This window comes from Carya illinoinensis, chromosome 2, assembly GCF_018687715.1.
Source record: "Carya illinoinensis cultivar Pawnee chromosome 2, C.illinoinensisPawnee_v1, whole genome shotgun sequence".
Classification (NCBI taxonomy): Eukaryota; Viridiplantae; Streptophyta; class Magnoliopsida; order Fagales; family Juglandaceae; genus Carya; species Carya illinoinensis.
The window spans coordinates 5737501-5754673 of NC_056753.1; the positions used below are offsets into that span (position 1 = coordinate 5737501).

Sequence of the window (17173 nt, forward strand, 5' to 3'; positions counted from 1 at the left end):
GGTTTATTTTGCATGAATAAAGAGCTGGAAAATTTAAAAACCTCGGAAGGTTCACCATGAAACCAGGGAAGTTCCTTTATTTCTTCAATCCTTTTTACTTTTGCATCACAATGAGGACATTGTTTAGTTTAAGTTTGGGGGTGTAAACTCCTATAATCATTTGATCCTCTTGTTTTCTAAGTCTTGGGTTGTTGATGGGTTGTTTGAGTCTCTTACCAAGCATGCATTGGAGTAAGATTGAATTCTCTATGACTCTGAAATTTGTGATTGAAGATGGTTTTGAGAAAAATTTTCAAAAATTTCTTTTATGTCAAGTGAAGTTTTGTGGGTACTTTGGTTTAAATCTTTGACCTTGAACACAATTGAGCACATAGTCTTTTTTCTCTTATTCCATTTTGCTTATGAAGAGAAGAAGTTGAATTAATTGAAAGAGGAAGGTTCGATTTTGCTTTGCTCTAGAATCCGTTGATGGGTCCTTGAGGCGAAATCCTAATTGAGACCAAATATCAGAGAAATGATCTAGGCATTTCTTTGGCATAACCAAAAAGTTTTCCCAGCCGTCCTAAATGTCATGCCATCATTACATGGTGTGTTTCCATAATCAACCCCCTTGAGCCTTCATGAGCCTTTATTGATTCTTTAAACTACATAAACCATGCCCGCTCTAAGCCTGAAAAACAATGAATCTACCGTTGATAGTTTGAGAAAATACTTTGGTGGAGAGTTACATTTAAAAGAGAAAATTGGTTACATGATGAAATGTATTATGTTTGCTCTGTTTGATCAAAGAAAAAGAAGAAGAAGAAAGGAAGTGATTGAAAAAAAAAAAAAAAAAAAAAAAAAAAAAAAAGAAAAGAAAAGAAAAAGAAGTAGCCAAGCGGAAAGTGAACTACCTCAAATTTTGTTAAGGGAAGTGTTGGTATTACATCAGTGATTACAGCAATAATAATGCCACAAGTATGAGCATATTGTCAAGAAAGAGCTATGATTTGAATCATGTGAGTTTCTCTTTTAATGTTCTTTTCACTAAGTATTTTCCCAGTTTGATTTAATTTCCCATATCCAATTCTTTTTTAACCCTCACCCTGTGGCCTATCATTACAACCTTAATAAAGACCTTTTGATCTTTGATTTTGGTGTTGACTACATTAGTGGAGAGGATTTCTGAAAATTGGACTTATGGGGTTAAGTTTTAAGAGAATTCTTCTGATTTTGGTTGTTCTACTTTTATCTGAGTTTGCAGGTGGTTTGAGGTTAAATTGACTATATCACACACACACTCAAGGTCTTAGCTTTAGGCTGAAGTAAACGCCTAACTCTTGCTTGACAAATTGCAAAATTTTTGATTGATTTTCTTGCTATTTTTGATGTTAAAAGAGTAAGATACTAGAGATGAAATCTAAATTCATAAAAGCTTGGTGAGTGATGATACTTCTCTTTGGGGTCGAGTTGATATTGCCTAAACTATCATTTGTTTTTCTTTTTGTTTGAGGACAAACAAAGTTGTAAGTTTGGGGGTATTTGATGGCTTGCAAAATTTCATATTGCAGATTTTACAAGTTCGCTTGAGCGGAGGCTTTTGGCCGCTCGAGCGAATTCAGGCAGATTCAAACGCTCGACTGCCGCTCGACAGGGAGCTCGAGCAGGTTGCTGAAAAACGAAGATCGCTCGAGCGGAGACATTGGCCGCTCAAGCGAAATCAGGCAGAGTCGAACGCTCGATGTGCGCTCGATAGGCCGCTCGAGCGAAATCAGGCAGAGTCGAACGCTCGACGCGCGCTCGACACCTCGCTCGAGCGAACATCGTATTTTGACAGATTTTAGGTTTTCCGCCGTGGGACCATATAAAATGCCATTCTTCACTCTAGAGCCGAGAGTTTTGACTGGAGAACACTCTTTGGGAGAGAAAAACATAGCTAGAGGGATTCAAATCATTTGTTTTGGAGACGGAATTCCAATTTATTGCACGTACGTTGAATTCATACACGAGCACGGACGGGAGAAAGGCGTTGAATCGTTCCCTTGAGCTTTTGACGACCAGTTGAGGCTGCATGGAGGATTTTTCAGTGTTTATTTTCTTCTTCCCATCTTCTCAGAACAATGATGGTGAATTCGTTTATGTTGAATTCCAATTCTAGCATGAGCTAAATTTTCTTCTTTCTAGGAAAACGATGTAACCTAATTCCGAACTATGCTTGTTTGTCCATGCTAATTTAATGCAATTCTCTCTTTGTTTATCTGATTTATTCTGAGTTTAATGCTTCTAATTAACTGACCATTGATTAGATGATTATTAATCTTGTGATTTGCTATCGAAAGAGGGAATCATAGGATAGATCTTGGATATTTCAGCATAGGTAAGTATAGAGATCGAAAGACTTGTATGAACCTGTGTAGTAATTAAATCATTGGTCTTATTACGTTCTTGATTATTTAATTTGCATACTCTTGTGTGAATTGATAAACTAGAATCACTTCCAATTGACTATCGAAAGAGGCTTTTAGATGAATTAGAGATTTGCTAATAGACAAAAGAGGTTTAAGTTAAATTAGCTGGATGAGAAAAGCATAGTGAAGAATTATGGTGAAATCGATTTCCTAGAAGTTTTCTTCCCCTTTGAATTTGATCTTTGAAAGTCAGTTTTATTTTCTTTGCTTATTTCTCTTTGAGTTGATCTGAGTTTATTTGCAACTACAAAAACCTTAGCGATTCTTCTAGATAAAATTGAGATTAGTATAATTTTGGTATTTGGCAAGAGTAAGGTACCAATCCCTGAGGACGATACTCTACTTATTACTTTACTATAAAACTACGATACTGTGCACTTGCAGTTTTGCACCGGTCATTAAGCAGGCGATATATGCATGCGAGTTAACCCGAAAAGTTGTTACCATTGTATTCATCTGTCATATATGAGTTTTTTTTAAAGAAATCTGGGAATCGAGATCAGTTCCATGAATTTTATGTTCAATCCACTGCTGTTGTTGAATTATCTTAGCAACCACACTCATGGCTCTTATTTGTTGTTTGATGCTTATAAGAATCTATGCCATAGGGTTTTCTTTGATGGATAATGAATGTTTTATGTTTAGGGAAACAAATTTGAATTGGACAGAAAATATGTTTGAGAAGAAACCTTTCTAAGATGTATTTTTGTTAAAGCACTTTTGGTTCTTCAGTTCATTAATCATTAAAATCAGGATTAAAACAAAGATGAAAGGAGATTTTTTTGTCGTGTTTTTGTGGAAATTCCCATGGTTTAATCATAATTTCTTATGTTATTGCCACCTGCTTTTGTCAATTTAAGTTGCGAAAGCTTGAGAATGTCACGAGTGGAGTGAAGCTTTGCACATGGTAAAGTTAAATCTCAAAAAACATTTGGTTGTGTTGTCTTGTTAAACAGAATGTTGAGTGATTGGCTCTAAACTGAGTTTTATGGCTGCTGATTTACTGAAGCAGAAAAATAGAAAAAAGAAAAGAATCCTACCTAGTTGATGGTTTTGGATGTACCAAAAAGAAAATATCTTGTAAAAGCTAATATTCTTCTTCAAGTACATTGGACGAGGATGTTTGAAGCTTGTAGCCACACCTCATCTCAACAATGACGACTGCATATATATCAGCCACTCCAGCTTCACTTTCATTTTTACTCACTTTCCATTCATGCACAGCCTCTTTTCTCATGTTTTGGATTTTTTTCAGCTTTTAAAGCATGTGTTGTATTAATCTGGTTCAGTTAGAAAATCATTTCATGAAAGCTTCCATCATGTATGTATGCAATAGTTTTGTCATTTCCAAGTCCTCCTAAACTGCAATTGTGGGAACAAAATTAATGTTCTTTGATCTCTTTTGTGATAGATGGATGAAACAGTGCAATAATCTGGTGTTAACTTGGTGAAGATATGTAATTATTGCATTCTTGGTTTCTCAACATGTATTAGTTATGTTTTTCATGATTAATGTCTGACTGGAATGGTTTGGGGATATTTTTCTCAAATGTTTGGTTTCCCTATGATTCTTTTAATATCTGGAAGGAAAATATGCACTATGGTGGTCTTTTACGTACAACTGCAAATTTTGCCTTAATAGGGTATAAATCAAATACTGCATAAAGTTATTATCATGACCTAAAACACATGACGTTGACCTTTGCATTGGTAGAAGAACAGATCAACTAAATGATAGAAAAAAAGTATTGATCACTCCAGGAAGCTAAATAATAATATATATAAGTTGTCTCAAATATACAAGTTTGCATAAGTACCTTTTATAAAAAAGTGAACTCTACTATGAACAATTCACTGTTTCTGGTTTATTCTTGGGATGAACTTATTTTTCTAGTTTATGAGATAATTGTTTCTAGTTTATTGTTTGTAACTTCTATTTGGGTAAACTTATTTTGAGCATTAACATTCAAAATGGTTTTTTGTTGGAATGGGTAGGATAGATGCATGGTGTAGATGGTGGAGTTGCATCCAAAGGGTTCTCAAAGGACCCACTGAAGATGTTTCTAGGGATTTTGACTTTTGGTGATCAAAAGTGAAGAAGCACGAGGCTAGTTCAAAAGTGAAAATGGGTAGCTGCTGTGCTTAGATTATATTCCCAGAGTTCAAGTACAATAGGAACTAATGTTTCACTCTTTTGGCAAATGTTTGTGTATAGCATCAGCATAGACATGTCTGGCTCATTCTAATTTGTAAAGATTCACTTATGCTAGTCAAACTAATTTGCTGTGATAATTAGTAATGTTGCCTGGTTTAGCACATGAACGTGCTCTGTTTTAGATTCTGGAAAACCAAGTCCTTGAACTCGGATAGGTCATGAATATAATGGCAATTTGCAGGTGTTCAGACTTATTGATTCTTTGTTTGGATACTTCCAATGACATTAGACTTGGATGGGTACAATTTACATACACAAGCGAGATCAAACCATGTGCACAAACTGTTTTTGTTACATAGGTTAATTTAATGGCATACAATTTCCATACATGGATTTCATCAAATTAACCACATGTTCATGAAATAAATGCCATCAAGTACAAGAATAGATTCCCATAACTTCAGGATCAATCCAGTTATACAAATATTATGGCTATCTAAATACATAACAGAATGGACATTTTGAGATTCAATCAAAATCTTTGCAAAAAGAGTAGCATCTTCAGTGAATCCTCTGTCATTTCAGCACCATAGTTAGAGTTGTAGCTGCTCATTATATGGCCATAACCTGTAAACTAGGGGGTTATTTTTCAACTTCATTCAGAAACAACCATAAGAAATAGAGCAGTCACAATCAATTAATTGATTTAGTATTGGATAGAAAATAACGAGAAATCAATCCAGGCTCCAGTGTTATATTGATTAAGTGGTCCCTTCTGCAATTTTAGTGAATCCTCTGTCATTCTAACACCATACTAAAACAGAATCTTTTCATTTTAGATTTGTAAATACCAATCATAAGACGACTAGCTAATTACAAGCACTAGAATGCCAAATTACAAAGCTTATATTTTGGGCATTTAAAAATATATTAATGCTTAAGTTGATAAATGAATGATAGATAGCAGTTTACCATTTCCTACAATTTCCTATAATAAATGGATGATAGATAGCTGCTCTGTTAGTGGCATTTTTTTTTAACCAAAGGCAATTCACCATGTACTTACCATTTTGATGGATACAAATCAAAACCGGACTTTGCAAAACTACCACATGAAGATAAAATGCAAAATCGAAACTAATTATTCATTCCCAAGTACAGAATAAATGTATCTGAAACCATAATTCTCGTAAATCTACACATTGCAGTATATCTCAAACCATCATCAAGAATTTTAGAGAGAGAGAATCATTTAATTAAACGGTGTGACGCCCCCAAAATCCCCACGCCCGAACACGGGGAAATTGAGACGTCCGGATGGTGACACCCCGGGTCACCATCCCATCGACGGGTGCCGAGTGTGTGCAAGGCAGCAAAAGTGTACAGAGGAACACGCAGCGGATAAGAAAGTCATAACTAAGTACCAGAATTTTTCTTAACATAAAACAAGCTGTTTAAAACGTACATAGATGAAATATCACATATACCACAAATACAGTTTTAAACAAAAAAAAAAAAAGATAACATCAGCAACCCGGTGGAGCCGCATCCTCGGGCTCAGCCTCTTCCTCCTCAACCTCATCTCCTGCACCAAAAGCTACGGAACCACGAATGGTACCGCAGGTAAGTAAAACCCAAACACTACCAGATAAAAACACATATAACTCAAACAAGATGCATGAAACATGCCCAATGCACAAACCCGTAAAACACAAGTTTTCCACGCACGCCAAAAGACACATATGACATCTCAAACCATTATCCAATTTTAACCGTATGCACCATGACCTCCCCTAGGGGTCATCCGCACACCCTGGCTCCAGTGTCACACCGCAGAGTACCGCCACGCATGTGACACCCAACGAGCGATGCCCAGTTCCGCGCCCCGCGCGTGCGTAGCCAAGCATCCTCTAGCCCTCGCCAGCGAAGGGCCACGGAGTCGGTGAGTAGGCCGATGCCCGGTTCCGCGCCCGGCGCGTTCGTAGCCAAGCACCCCCTAGTCCCGCTCCCATTATCGCTTTCGATAACTCAGGGGACATCACTCAGTTTATTCTGCTCCCGAGTGACCAGAGGAGCTCCACCGAGATAATAACCCATCCCGGCTTGGGCTCGTGATACCCACGCACCCGCAACACACTCACGCCAAAACACAGGCTTTTCTCATAAACCCACAACACACGTGCATGCACCATGTAATGCCATAACAATGCACAATAAAATAATCCAACAATCATAAATCAAATAAACAAGCAACTCCGTCCTCCATCCATCCGACCCCCGAAACTCCTCGGACTCAGTCCGGAATCAACAACCAACAACAGATAATAAATAAATTGAATGAGCAATATATATTTAAATCTGAAAATAGGGTTTGGAAAATACTTACAGCGCTATACGGCAATTTTAGAAAACACGAGGCGTTGCAAACGGCGGAAAAACAGCAACGTCACAGTGAAATTTCACTGTGGCCGTGGGTCCGAAAAACCCACTTTTAAACGGGGACAAACTAGGACACGTGATTGATAGGGAATGGTCTAGAGGTGGTTGTGAAGCTATAGGAAGTGACGGACGGCCGTGGGTGGCGGCGGAATGGCCGGAAATGGCCGGATTACCCAAAACGGAAACTAAGCTCGTAGGAGCTGTTCCGGTGGTCGTTGGAGGCCGGAAATGGGTGGGTTAGGACGGCAAGGAGTCGGTGATGAAGTGGTGAAGAAATGGTGGCCGGAGGTGGAGCGACGGCGGCGGATCGGAGCAAAATCCGTGCGCCCTTTGGAAGCTTTTTCCGGCCAAATGGCCGGCCGGTTGGGGGTGGGTTTTGGAGGGAAGGTAGACCGGAAGGAGAGGAAGAGAATGGGACCGGTGGGAGGCCGAACGGTGGCCGGACGGCGGCGGTAGGGCTTAGGGAAGGTGACGCCGGCGTAGGGAGAGAGAGAGAAGAGAGAGAGAGCACGGGGGGGGGTGTCCGGGTCGAGCGGGAGAGAGGAGAGAGAAAAGAAAGAGAAAAAAGAAAAAGAAGAAAAAAGAAAAGAAGGGAAAAGAAAAAAGGAAAAAGAGAAAAAGAAAAAAGATGTGAAAAGAAATGAGGTCCAGTCCTCACTCCGGGAAAAAGAAACAAACCGCCAAAAAGATTAAAACCACAAAAACAACTAAAAGAAATAAAACACAACCTCAAATAAATTAAAATAAATTAAAAACCGACTTTAAAAACGCAACTAAAATAAAATAAAATATCTGATATATTAATTAAAATAAAAACAATTATTTCAGCGAAAATACACTTAAAAGCGGGTCATCACATCCTCCCCTCCTTAAAAAACAATTTCGTCCTCGAAATTTCAAGATCACCACCAACTTAAACCAAGCCACACAAACGCACATGAACCAACTGAGACCAAGATTAAAATTACATACCTTCATCATTCAAACAAATATGGATATAGCTCCCTCATGTCCGCTGCTCGCTCCCAAGAGAAGTCTTGAGCTAACGGATCTCCCCAAGCCACTTTAACCAACGGTATCGTCTTGGACCTCAATTGTTGCTCCTTCCAATCCAAAATCTGCGACGGAACAACCTCATAAGTGAGATCCGGTTGCAACTGAATACCTGCTGGGTCAACGAAACGTGGCTCTTGCTGCCCAAAGCTCTTCTTCAGGGATGATACGTGGAAGACATCATGAACATCCCCAAAATAATCCGGCAAAGCAACTCTATAGGCGACGGACCCTACTCTCTCCAGAATCTGAAAAGGGCCGACGTACCTCGGATCTAGTTTCCTTTTCTTACCGAAACGCTTAACACCTCTCATGGGAGAGACTTTAAGATAAACCCAATCACCAATTTCAAATGACAATTCTCTCCTCCTGGTATCCGCGTAGCTTTTCTGGCGACTCTGAGCTGCCGCCATTTTTTCTCTGATGATCCGGACTTGGCTTTGCATTACCTGAATTATTTCGGGTCCAATTACCCTACTCTCCCCAACTTCATCCCAACACAAGGGCGACCTACACTTTCTTCCATAAAGAGCTTCATAGGGAGCCATCTGAATGGTCGCATGGTAGCTGTTATTGTAGGCAAACTCAATGAGCGGCAAATGATTTTCCCAACTCCCTTGGAATTCCAGGGCACATGCTCTCAACATGTCTTCCAAGGTCTGTATGGTGCGCTCTGACTGGCCGTCTGTCTGCGGGTGATAAGCAGTACTGAACTTCAACTTAGTACCCAAAGCTGCCTGCAAACTCTTCCAGAACTGCGACGTAAACCTCGGGTCTCGATCCGACACTATACTCTTCGGTACACCGTGTAGTCGCACTATCTCCTTGACATACAAACGAGTTAACTTACCCAAAGAGTCAGTGTTGTTAACAGGCAGAAAATGAGCACTCTTCGTTAACCGGTCCACAATCACCCAAACAGAATTCTTCCCACTAGGTGTTCTCGGCAAACCCACTACGAAATCCATCGTGATGTCATCCCACTTCCACTCAGGAATAGGGAGGGGTTGGAGCATACCTGCAGGTCTCTGATGCTCGGCCTTTACCTGGCGACACGTGTGGCATTTCTCCACATATAAGGCAACGTCCTTCTTCATTCCATCCCACCAGTAATTTTTCTTCAAGTCTCGATACATCTTTGTACTGCCGGGATGAACTGAATACGGGGCCGCATGAGCTTCCGCCATGATTCGTTCTTTGAAATCTGCGTCCTTCGGGATCACTCTGCGATCTCGGAACCGAAGTATTCCATCACTATCCATGCTATAGTGCAACGGCCCTCGAGATTTTCGGACTCTTTTCCTGATGTTCAGCAGCTTCTGATCCTTTCTTTGGAGAGCTTTCAATTCTTCAAAATCTATTACCCGAATGTCCAGAACCGAAGACAAAATCTCTACTTGCTGCGAACTCTCTATAAGGAGCCTTCTCATCCCATAAAGTAACGAATCCATTTCTGACGGCCCGACTTCATCTTCCAAATGAGACTTCCGGCTCAAAGCATCAGCAACTATATTAGCCTTCCCCGGGTGGTACTTGATCTCACACTGATAGTCACTGATTAGCTCTAGCCAACGCCTCTGCCTCATATTCAAATTTTTCTGGGAAAACAAATGCTTCAAGCTCTTATGATCAGTAAATACCTCACAAGCTTCCCCATACAAGAAATGCCGCCAGATCTTGAGTGCAAAAACGATCGCAGCCAACTCTAGATCATGCGTCGGATAATTCTTCTCATGGTCCTTAAGCTGACGAGATGCATAGGCTACAACCCGTCCTTCCTGCATAAGGACACAACCCAAACCGAACTTAGACGCATCACTGAAGACTACAAACGGCTTATGCGGTTCTGGGAGTGCTAACACTGGTGCCGTCGTCAGCCTGTTCTTCAATTCCTGGAAGCTCCTCTCACATTTCTCTGACCAAACAAATTCTGTATTCTTCCGCGTCAAAGCTGTGAGAGGTCCGGATAAGCGAGCAAAACCCTCTACAAACCTTCGGTAGTAACCGGCGAGCCCCAAGAAACTCCTGATCTCGCGTACTGTAGTTGGGCGTGGCCATGACAAAATGGCTTCTACCTTACTGGGATCAACTGCCACTCCACCCTGGGAAATTACATGCCCAAGAAATTTAACTTCTTCCAACCAGAACTCACACTTGCTGAGCTTGGCGTACAACTGGTGCTCTCTCAATTTCTCAAGTACCAGACTAAGATGATACACATGCTCTTCAATATCTCGGGAATAAATCAGTATATCATCAATAAATACTACCACAAAGGAATCCAGATAAGGTTGGAACACCCGATTCATTAAATCCATGAAAGCGGCAAGAGCATTAGCTAGCCCAAATGGCATCACCTTAAATTCATAGTGTCCATACCTCGACCTGAAGGCAGTTTTCGGCACATCCTGCTCTCTGATTCTCAGCTGGTAGTATCCTGACCTCAGATCAATTTTAGAGAACACCGCTGCTCCTTGAAGTTGGTCAAACAAGTCATCAATCCGCGGGAGAGGGTATTTATTTTTGATGGTCTCCTTGTTCAACTCCCTATAGTCAATGCACATACGAAGGGTTCCATCTTTCTTTTTAACAAATAAAACTGGAGCACCCCACGGCGACGTACTAGGCTGAATAAACCCCTTCTCTACTAATTCTTGCAACTGAGTCTTCAACTCTTTCAATTCAGCCGGTGCCATGCGGTAAGGAGCCTTATGCACAGGAGCCGCTCCAGGTTCCAAGTCTATAACAAACTCCATCTCTCGCACGGGGGGTAGTCCGGGCAAGTCATCCACAAACACATCGGGGAACTCTTCCACAACTGGAATGTCTGCCAAGGACTTCTTCTCAGACGGCGTGGACACCATCTGAACCAAGAATGCATCCGCTCCCCATGCAATCTCTCTTCTTGCCTGTATCGCCGATATAATCATCGGCTTTTCTTTTAATCTACTCCCCGCAAATTCCAGACAATCACCATCCGGAAGCTGAAAGCTAATTGTCCGACTTCTGCAATTAATAGTCGCAGAATATCGGTATAGCCAATCCATCCCGAGGATGATATCAAAACCCAACAGCTTGAATACCACCAGATCAGCATCCAAAAATCTTCCCTCAAAATTTAACGGGCATCCCAAAGCAACCTTGGAACACCACACCATCTCGCCGTCAGGTAGCGCCACTACCATAGCCTTCGGCAACGGTTCCGTGACCAAGTTACACACCCGAGCAAATGTGGAAGACACAAACGATCGTGAAGCACCAGAATCAAACAAAGTACAAGCATAAAACTCATACAACCGGACTCTTCCTGAACCAAACACACAACCCATGAAATCCAAAAAAAACAACGAAGAAACCAAATATACCAAAAATAAATCCAACTTAAAAGATTAAATTAATCCATACCTGTGATTACTCCAGCATCATGGGTCGCTGGTGCCTCATCGTCCACCTCTCCGGGCGTGACAGCATAAACCCGGGCTTGCACTGCTTGTCTCGGGTTGGTTCTTCCACCGTGTCTACCTCCACGGCTTCCTTGAGCTCTGACGGGGCAATCCCGAACTATATGTCCCACTTAACCGCACCGATAACACTGGGGTCCGCTACTCGTGCGACACTCGCCCTCATGAGCTCTATTACAAACCCCACAAACAGGCATACGTCCTCCCATGCGAACACTGGAGGATGCTTGAGATCGGGTTCCAGTCCGCTGAACAAACTTCTGAGGCGAACCCGAGCTGCTTCCTTCACCAGAAAAACTCCGCCTCTTTTGCCCTGAAGGGGATCCCATACACAGATTATTTTCCCGCTCTATAAGGGTGGCCACATCCACTAACTCCTGAAAAGTGGATATCCGATGGCTGACCACCAATCGGCGTATATCAGGGCGTAGTCCCTCCTGAAAACGCTCAGCTCGCAGCTCCTCTGTGGCAACAAGATGAGGAGCAAACCGCTCAAGTTCTATGAACCTCCGGGCGTATTGTTCCACTGTTGCGCCCCCTTGGACCAGATTAGAGAATTCTCTTGCCTTTTGCTTCCTTACCGATGCGGGAAAGAAGCGGTCATTGAACTCCTTCTTGAAACGCTGCCAGGTCACCGCAGCGAAAGATCCCAGTTCAGCTTCCAACATCACCCTCCTGGTATCCCACCAATCAGAAGCGATACCTTGTAAGAGGTAGCTGGCATAGAGTACCTGTTGTGCTTCAGTGTACCCACTCACCTCAAAAGTCTTCTCCAAATCTTTGATCCATTTCCCAGCCTGAAGTGGATCCTCATTCCCATCGAAGTGTGGAGTCCTATGCGCCAAAAAGCGCTCATAGGTGCACCCAGCTTGCACCATGCTACTGAACCCTCCTTGATACATCCAAGGCCCTCCCTGATATGGCCAGGGACCTCCTGGTTGTGGCCAATACATTCCCTGTGGCGGACAAGGCTCTCCTGACGGTGGATAGGGCCCTCCTGATGGTGGATAAGGCCCTCCTGATGGTGGCCAAGGACCTTGTGGTGGCCAAGGCCCTGCCTGTTGTGGCCTAATATTCTGTTGCATGAACTCCGTCATCTGCCGAATTGCTTCGGCTATGGAGTCATCCCTGGATGTATTGTCTTGCGGTTCCTGAGTATTTTTCCTTGGTCTACCTGGTCTCCCCATAATTCTGTCACAACACCACCCTTGACCCTCCTTTAAGAAAACAAACAAAAACCATCATAAAACCAACAAAACAAAACAGCACCACGCAACAAGAAACAAAAGAAACCCGCGTGCCAAAACATAACTAAATAAAACAAGCAAACAAACATAAACAAATAAAACAAATAAAACAACTATACTTAACATAATTTTAAAACACAACTTTAAAAAACATTCTGGTACTACCTACGGGACTTGTGGTTTTACCCAGAGCCAAACCGCTCTGATACCACCTGTGACGCCCCCAAAATCCCCACGCCCGAACACGGGGAAATTGAGACGTCCGGATGGTGACACCCCGGGTCACCATCCCATCGACGGGTGCCGAGTGTGTGCAAGGCAGCAAAAGTGTACAGAGGAACACGCAGCGGATAAGAAAGTCATAACTAAGTACCAGAATTTTTCTTAACATAAAACAAGCTGTTTAAAACGTACATAGATGAAATATCACATATACCACAAATACAGTTTTAAACAAAAAAAAAAAAAGATAACATCAGCAACCCGGTGGAGCCGCATCCTCGGGCTCAGCCTCTTCCTCCTCAACCTCATCTCCTGCACCAAAAGCTACGGAACCACGAATGGTACCGCAGGTAAGTAAAACCCAAACACTACCAGATAAAAACACATATAACTCAAACAAGATGCATGAAACATGCCCAATGCACAAACCCGTAAAACACAAGTTTTCCACGCACGCCAAAAGACACATATGACATCTCAAACCATTATCCAATTTTAACCGTATGCACCATGACCTCCCCTAGGGGTCATCCGCACACCCTGGCTCCAGTGTCACACCGCAGAGTACCGCCACGCATGTGACACCCAACGAGCGATGCCCAGTTCCGCGCCCCGCGCGTGCGTAGCCAAGCATCCTCTAGCCCTCGCCAGCGAAGGGCCACGGAGTCGGTGAGTAGGCCGATGCCCGGTTCCGCGCCCGGCGCGTTCGTAGCCAAGCACCCCCTAGTCCCGCTCCCATTATCGCTTTCGATAACTCAGGGGACATCACTCAGTTTATTCTGCTCCCGAGTGACCAGAGGAGCTCCACCGAGATAATAACCCATCCCGGCTTGGGCTCGTGATACCCACGCACCCGCAACACACTCACGCCAAAACACAGGCTTTTCTCATAAACCCACAACACACGTGCATGCACCATGTAATGCCATAACAATGCACAATAAAATAATCCAACAATCATAAATCAAATAAACAAGCAACTCCGTCCTCCATCCATCCGACCCCCGAAACTCCTCGGACTCAGTCCGGAATCAACAACCAACAACAGATAATAAATAAATTGAATGAGCAATATATATTTAAATCTGAAAATAGGGTTTGGAAAATACTTACAGCGCTATACGGCAATTTTAGAAAACACGAGGCGTTGCAAACGGCGGAAAAACAGCAACGTCACAGTGAAATTTCACTGTGGCCGTGGGTCCGAAAAACCCACTTTTAAACGGGGACAAACTAGGACACGTGATTGATAGGGAATGGTCTAGAGGTGGTTGTGAAGCTATAGGAAGTGACGGACGGCCGTGGGTGGCGGCGGAATGGCCGGAAATGGCCGGATTACCCAAAACGGAAACTAAGCTCGTAGGAGCTGTTCCGGTGGTCGTTGGAGGCCGGAAATGGGTGGGTTAGGACGGCAAGGAGTCGGTGATGAAGTGGTGAAGAAATGGTGGCCGGAGGTGGAGCGACGGCGGCGGATCGGAGCAAAATCCGTGCGCCCTTTGGAAGCTTTTTCCGGCCAAATGGCCGGCCGGTTGGGGGTGGGTTTTGGAGGGAAGGTAGACCGGAAGGAGAGGAAGAGAATGGGACCGGTGGGAGGCCGAACGGTGGCCGGACGGCGGCGGTAGGGCTTAGGGAAGGTGACGCCGGCGTAGGGAGAGAGAGGGAAGAGAGAGAGAGCACGGGGGGGGGGTGTCCGGGTCGAGCGGGAGAGAGGAGAGAGAAAAGAAAGAGAAAAAAGAAAAAGAAGAAAAAAGAAAAGAAGGGAAAAGAAAAAAGGAAAAAGAGAAAAAGAAAAAAGATGTGAAAAGAAATGAGGTCCAGTCCTCACTCCGGGAAAAAGAAACAAACCGCCAAAAAGATTAAAACCACAAAAACAACTAAAAGAAATAAAACACAACCTCAAATAAATTAAAATAAATTAAAAACCGACTTTAAAAACGCAACTAAAATAAAATAAAATATCTGATATATTAATTAAAATAAAAACAATTATTTCAGCGAAAATACACTTAAAAGCGGGTCATCACAAACGGTGTGAGCAATCGTATTAGTCCTTCAATCGTATTATTCATCGTGTAGATCCAGTGCATTGAAGGAATAAATGGTGGTACAAACCCTAGATTTTGAGATCGACAACAGAGATCGACTACAACATTCAATCCAGAGATTGACTACCTTCAGTAAATTAGGGGCAAAATTAAAAATTTTCTATATATGTAAAAATAGATCTCATCATGAAGAAGATTATTCATGAAAATATATGAAAATACATTACCCCTCCCACAGATCTCTGGACTTCGGTATGGTCTGGAGCGCCATCGTCACCAGATTGGAACAAAGGCTCTCGGGACTGAGATGGGAGAAATCACATCGGGGGGGACTGAGGTGCTTGCTAGTTAAGAGGATGAAGGGAGGGGGGAGATGGATTTATTTGGGAGAAATCACAGTGAGGGCGAATGAAGGGAGGGGGAAATCACAGAGAAATGAATGAAGAAGAAAAGGCAAAATCATGTAAGAAGAAAAAAAAAAAAAAAAAAAAAAAAAAAAAAAAAAAAAAGAGATAGTAAATGATTCCACTAAAATGGAAGTCGAAATCGTGCTTGGGTCAGAGGGGGCGAGAGCATGACGCAGGGGTGGGAGGAGAGGATGTGTGAATTTTGAGTGAAATAAGAGATTGAATGTGCAGCTGTGAAGGGAGAAAAAGGGAATTTACTTAATCACCACGTCATGTGTGCAATGGATGTAGCCAAACAGTGGCTTCTGAGTAGATTTTTTATTTTTATTTTATGTATGACATAAAATGCCTGTACTAAATTAGAATTGTCCCTCGGTTTTAACTTGGATATAAAAACGGTTTTATCTCATCATTATAATTTTTTTAAATTTTCATACAAAATATAATAAATATGAATTCTATTTTTTCAAATCTCAAAATAATAATAACATTAAAAAATAATATTCTAATAATATTATATTCAATTTTTAATTTTCATCTAAAACCATCACACCTCCTCTCACTATCAAGACTACACCTAAACCACCGAAAATTTGTTATGTGTGTTATCAACCGAGTTGGAGCTAGTTAGCTGTAAAAATAAAAAAATAAAAAAAAAAATAAAAAAAAAGGTTGTTGGGTGATTTGAGTGATAGTATAATGCTCTGCACCCAGAGGAATAGGGAGTTAGTTTCTATCACCTAAAAATCAGCTCCCACGACACAAATATATAGTCTATAGGCTCCATAAAATATAAATCTAAAGTGTACTTAAAAAAACTGATACAAATTATGAGATTTGGATTGAGATAGCTAATTAGTTACTGCTCCATTTTGCAGAAAAGTGGAACTGGGGTCTAAGAAAGCAAAGCATCTGTGTGAAACTGCACCCGTATCCTGTCAAGTACAAGTCATTTGCAAGGGCCACCTAATCTTTACCAGGTTTGCTTCCAAGCTTTTGTTAATTACACTTGCAAACATTAATTCTTTTGCTACCTTTCTGTTTTGTAGTTCTGCTTCAGTTTTTAATGAGGTGGTGTATACCTTTTTTTTTTTTCCCATATATATCTGTAATTTCTACTGCAAAACAATCACTCTTCATCTTAAATTTTGTATTTTTTAGTTACATTTGTCAACATGACAGTTTAAATGGTTGTTAAATTAAGTTATTAACATATGCAACAAATGAAAGCACACTATATCAGCAAATATTAATGGGGATGACAAAAAATAGGACAAAAGCTTGCATTTCTCTTAACACTTAGCCTCCTAAGAAAATACACTAAAGTTTTAGAGAACTTTTATCAAATATTTTAGAAAAAAAAGTAATACTATAGACTACACTCGTATCCCACTTTCATTCCATCAGGTACTTAATTTTTTTCAAAGTTGATATGTAAACACTAGCACAAACACTTCAAAATCCTACTCTTTCTATGTGATCATCATCGTTCTCCTGATGAAGTAGAGTGCCAAAATAGGGAAGCAGGTGCAACAGATACTGAAACTGGAGAATCAAACCTAAATAGATCTTGGTCTGGTCCTCCGGGGTACAACAACAGCGGCGGCAGTCCCGTAATTGAAGATTCAGACTTCTCCAAATTACGGTCTAATACGGTTGGGCGTAATAGAACCACTGCTCTGGTTGCTCTAGTTGCT

The 17173-nt window shown here is 41.7% G+C and overlaps 2 long non-coding RNA genes across 2 annotated transcripts in view; one reads left to right on the plus strand and one right to left on the minus strand.

Moving 5' to 3' along the window:
• Positions 1 to 4856, plus strand: part of LOC122298874 — a 9918-nt gene extending 5062 nt beyond the window's left edge. Inside the window, exon 2 of the long non-coding RNA XR_006239519.1 lies at positions 4443 to 4856. This is a non-coding gene — a long non-coding RNA (uncharacterized LOC122298874). The remainder of the gene's footprint in view (positions 1 to 4442) is intronic.
• An 80-nt stretch (positions 4857 to 4936) lies between these two features.
• LOC122298869 lies at positions 4937 to 15840 on the minus strand. The gene is made up of 2 exons (XR_006239518.1): positions 15297 to 15840; positions 4937 to 5229 (listed from the first exon to the last, which is right to left on the minus strand). It is a non-coding gene; the product is annotated as an uncharacterized LOC122298869 (long non-coding RNA).
• Between the last annotated feature and the right edge of the window lie 1333 nt (positions 15841 to 17173).